At 37.0% G+C, this 5,805-nt stretch overlaps 1 protein-coding gene across 1 annotated transcript in view; it reads right to left on the reverse strand.

The window, feature by feature from the left end:
* The window catches only part of LOC106882992 (proline-rich protein 5-like), a 170,522-nt gene that overhangs the window by 72,797 nt on the left and 91,920 nt on the right, over positions 1-5,805 (reverse strand). The gene's annotated exons all lie outside the window — the stretch shown is intronic.

Raw genomic sequence — 5,805 nt, forward strand, 5'->3', positions numbered from 1 at the left:
ATACAGTGCTACAAGCAATACTAACACACTTATTACCACAAGCAGTACTGCTACACACATATTACAGGCAACACACACACAAGTAGTACTACCACATATACTACCATAAGCAGTACTGCTACTACACACACTGCTACAATCAGTAATACCACACTTACTTCAACAACCTGTACAACTATATACAAACACACAAACCTCTACAAGCAGTATGTCTACACACAGTATGTTAGTGTCACCATCACACACCTCATATAGTATGTACTACTACTAAACACATGAACAGTTATAATGTATATAACAATATTACCTCCACATACAGCATCAGAAAGTACTAACACAAACACACACAGCATTAAACAATTCAACTATGCAGCACATCAACTAGTAATATGACACTAAAACATAAAAACAATGTTTTAAATAGCCACACACATACACACAGTATTTAGCAGTAGTACTATACTCATGTGTTGTTACACACACACATATGCACACTATATTTAACAATACTACTATACTTGTATACACACACTGTATCAAGTAATACTACCACATGTGTACTACTTTGGCATCTGTAATACTAACACACACACACACACACACTGCAGCAGTATTGCTACAAATAATCTGTATACTACTACCAAAACAAAAACCAGCTGCTTAAAACATTCTCTTTACATCATCATCATCACCACCAACAACAAAATCAACCCCACCACCAGATTCAGAAGTATACAAGAGAACACCTTGGTGCTGCTTTTATTGAAAAACCTAATCAATACGAAAGACAAAACACAGTTTAATACATGCATACAAACATGTACATGCATACAAACATGTACATGCACACACACACACACATAGATATAACAGCATAAACACACAATTGCACAAAATATAGGCAAAATGATGCAGTGATGCACTTTTAAAACTATATGCATTGCCCTATCACCCAACTCCCCAAATTTCACCTAAGCATAATGAATGCATCTTTCTCCCTTCTTCCACTAGCTTCTGTCACTCCCAACTCTCTTGCATCCACCTTCCTCTAGACCCTTTCCCGCTAAACAACTCTGCATCATCCCTTAAGAACACATCTTTTCTCATCCATGTTTTCCATCCCAACATCTCACCAGCAACTCTATAAATTGAAGCCATATCCTTACCAGTATAGGAGGGCCTAGGACGGCTTAAAGTACTGAATTTCCACAGCACACTGGCTAATAAAATAAGTACAGTTTGGTAACAACAGATTTAGCTCTATGTACAAAAAGTATAATGCATGAAACATGCATGATATGTAATGCTATATTGTAGTGAGTCATGGCTATTGATTAAGGGAGTATTACAGAGTTGAGTGTGATGTGCTGGATGTGTGAGGTTAACATTCAAAAGAAATGAAGGTGCAAGTAAGCTTAGAAATGGTTGGGTATTAAAGATGACATTTAATGTGTGTAGAAAATGTAGCATCAATAGTATTGATATGTAATGTTGATGGAAAACAAAAGGTGTATTTGACATTAGCCTGGGTAGTAAGTGATCTTGCATTTACATTTTAGATACACCCACCAAAAAACTCTCATTTATAGACTTCAAATTATAAAGAGATGAAGACAGCTTAACTGTATCTAAGGACATGAATAGGAAACATCTAATACAGGCATTTTAGATCTTTGGACTTAAAATAACTATCACAACCAACATCACTGGTGTAGATTTCTTCGATATTACACTAAATTTAGCCTCCAACCATCATAAACCTTTTTGAAAACTCAATGAGAAACTATCCTCCATAGACAACAGTTTTTACTACTTACCAAGAGTATTCAAAAATCTCAGTAAATAATGAGTGCGAGACTGTCCACTTCTTCATTTAGTAAGGAGGTGGTACCATACTACAACACAGCCCATGAAGCAAGAAGAATCAAAGCATTAAATATGCATACAAAATGCCCTACCTAACTCTTACAGAACACTACAAAATAGTGCTTGCATAAAAGGCAACATTGGGTGATGAGGTCAGTTTCCACAACAAACCATCCTGGCACTTCATGCCTTTGAAGCTGTGTGGAATAAGTTATCTCCATCTGAAAAGGGTCAGCACTAGGGAGGGCATCTGGCTGTAAGATATTGCTCCAAATAACATTTGTCCAACCCAGCAAGCATAGAAAAACCAATGTTAAATGAACATATAGGTGTGTGTGTGTAAAATATTACATTAAGAAAGTTACGAAGCAGCTGTAATCATATGGAAGCCACCTCTCCTGCTCTTGACTTTATGTTTTGTTTGACTGTATACATACATTTACTTATCTGTTCACTTCACTTCCTTCATTTATGTTACCATATTTTGATGACATTTAATTTGATTTTAAAGTTAGATGCTCTTCTTATTGCCACTTATCATCTTTGAAAACAAAGTAACTGGTCATAATACAAATAAAGAGAGTTAACATCCCTCACCTGTTTTCAAGCAAGGTGTTATTTCTTCCCTGGCCAGGTGTATTAAATTACATTATATACAGGGTGTTCAGGCTATTTGACAACTGAAGGTTGCTACAGGAAGGCTATATGCAAGGCAGCAGGATCCATACTTCTTGCTAGTCAGAAATAGTTGACAGAGAATTTTGACAACTTCACCAGCTCCAGTTTCTGGCCTCCTAATCCCCTCATTTGAAATCCCATTGATTACTAATGTGTGATGCCTAGTTGAGAAAGACAATAACCACTCTGCCTGGAACATCAAGGCTGAGCTGGTGACCAAGATCAAGGAGGTGTTGAAGATTTTCTCAGGGACACAGTGAGGAAGGCATGTGCAGATTCCACATGTCTTGAGGCCATGGTGGATGCTGAGGGTAGCTGCTTTTAGTAGATTGTTATCTCCCAGCCATAATTTACTTGATATTTTTTATATTTTAAGAAATACTTTTGTTTTTGGATGGGATATTGTTTTCTTTCCCTTTTAAGCAAACTGTCAAATTTAGCCTGAACACTATGTATATAAACCTGATTGTACAACCCACAATTAAAAATAGAACTCAATATTAGTAACAGAATCTGTTAAATTTATTCAAACTTTCATTAAAAACTTCGTGTTTCAGTTATTTTACCCCTTCAGAAGAAACTACAGTTGCTAAATTTATAAACCTCCTGTATATCATTTATTAGAATCAAAATTTGTGAGAAGCAAAGAAAAATGAAAAATAAAAGAAATGGGGAAAGGAAGAGTAAAGGACAATTAGCAAAAAAAAAGGCTATGTTGACTTATGAAATCAAGAGATGGAAGAGACTTATATAAAGCAATATGTGGTTTTGGATCAAATGTAAAATTTCGTTTTATAATCAGGTGATTCATTGTTAAATTTTAATCTCAGGTAGGAAGAAATGGAGGAAGGGAGATAATAGAGATAACATGACATCCAAAATCATTTTGAAAGTAAACCAGTGTCTACTTTATTGACTAAAGAGAAAGTTAGAAAGATGTGAAGTTTTTATTAATAAAATCAATTAATTATATCAGATAGTCTAAAGGAAACTGCAGAGTAGCTAAAATAAAGGAAATCAAATAATTACACAAGTATATATGTATATATGGCAGTGTGATTAAGATGTTTGCTTTTCAACCACTTGGTTTGAGTTCAGTCCCACTGCACAGCGCCTTGGGCAACAGTCTTCTACTATAGCACTGAGCCAACCAAAACCTTATTAGTGGATCCAATAGATAGAAACTGAAAAGATTGATGTTTGTTTGTGTGTGTGTATTTACATCTGTGATCGATTGCATGAAAATTGCAGCAGATGATATTGTCAGTGTGCCTGTCAACAAATCAGTCATTTCATGCCTCAAAGACATGTGAAGTAAGAGATCCCTTACTTGAAAAAATAAGCAAAGGTTAGCATCAGGAAGGGATTTGGCTGTAAAACAATGTCTCAAATAACATTCTGCATATAACAATGCAAGATGGGGAAAATGGACATAAAATATACTAATATATATATATATATATATATATATATATATATATATGTATTTGTTATAAATAATCCTTTAATGTATCTGGACATATTGTCAGTGATATTCCTTGGGATGAATGGGTGTTTTCAATCTTTCAACAATTAAACACCTTCAGCCAGGTGACTCAGCTAGGGTTGATTAAGCCCCAACTTGTATCCTGTTAGCAATATACTTTTCAGGGTTCACAACCCTTCTGATCTACACAGCCATTATGAAGCAACCTCTGCCGCTTCCATAGTCAACTTGATAGCCTTTCGCCAACTGGCCCCTGTGATGCTTAGCACTTTGTAGGCTCTACAGAAGAACCGGCCAGCAAACACTCTAAATCCCACCTCCATGGGATCACACTGTGTTTACCATCCATTGTTTCAGCATAACTCCACCAGCTCAATATATTTCATTCTCTTTCGTTCATCACACCCTCAATATGGTCCTCTCAGGGAATGAGAAGTGTTAACCGAGCCACCAGTGATGTTGAAGCCAACAGTTTCTGGAAAGTTTGGTTGCTTCCTTAATCTGACTTTCAGTTATCTAGTCTTGTGACATTGCTATTAGCAGCTGGCATCATCCCCACATTAGCCTTTGTAAATGAAATAGTCTGTTCTGTTAGGTAGAGGCACCTACAAAGACAAATTCCACTGCAGCTGGTGTCTGTTATGTCCCTCAGGATCTGGTCAGGCCTCCAGCAGCAGCCTTGCAGTGAAAGTTTTTGGACAGCTACTGAAGATGTACTCTAGAGGCCCTCTCCTCAGATGCAGGGGGAAAACTGGTGGCTCCACTCTTGCCCAGCAGAACAAGTGTGTGTGTGTGTGTTTGTATGCACATACACACACAGACACATACATATTCATACACATATGTAGTCACACAAATATGTAGAATCTATAGAATAATATGCATCTCAAAGAGTGGTGTTTCTCTTCAGGGCCAGAAAATATTTCAGCCCCAACAATTGCTGACATTCTACAAAACTTATGGCACTCGCAATGAAGCATTGTTCTCACATCTGGGAGTCATGCACACAGACATCTTAGATGACATCAACAGAAAAGCATTTAGCTGATTGGTATTAAATCACTCACAGATAAGCTCCAGCGTCTTCCTCCTCTCTCCACCTCTCATCCCCCTTGCAATGTCCAATCCCTCCATGTTCCACACTAACCCCTACGTCCTTCTCCCATAGAATATTGGTCCTCTAAAATATCACTGCTCATGTCTTTCCTGCAAGTGTTGACTTTCAACAGTTTAAACAGAGCATTAACAGCATCAGATTCAACTGGTCTCAGAGAGCTTACAAACGTCATGAATGCTCTCCCTTCCTCCAGGCTCATCAAGTATAAAATAAACATTAGATAAATATATAAATACTTACAGAAACACACAAATTAACAGCTACTATGATTAATATCTCAAGAGATACAAAATATGAAATAAATACAGAAGTAAAAAACACTAAAAAGTAAAAAATGAAAAAATAAAGGTGCTAAGTTACTTCACTTATTCTCAAAACCTACAATATATAATATAATATTAAGAATAAAGATTGTAGTAATCTTAATCATCATCATCATCATCATCGTTTAACGTCCGCTTTCCATGCTAGCATGGGTTGGACGATTTGACTGAGGACTGGTGAAACCGGATGGCAACACCAGGCTCCAGTCTGATTTGGCAGAGTTTCTACAGCTGGATGCCCTTCCTAACGCCAACCACTCAGAGAGTGTAGTGGGTGCTTTTACGTGTCACCCGCACGAAAACGGCCACGCTCGAAATGGTGTCTTTTATGTGCC

This window comes from Octopus bimaculoides, chromosome 3 (assembly GCF_001194135.2).
Source record: "Octopus bimaculoides isolate UCB-OBI-ISO-001 chromosome 3, ASM119413v2, whole genome shotgun sequence".
Lineage (NCBI taxonomy): Eukaryota > Metazoa > Mollusca > Cephalopoda > Octopoda > Octopodidae > Octopus > Octopus bimaculoides.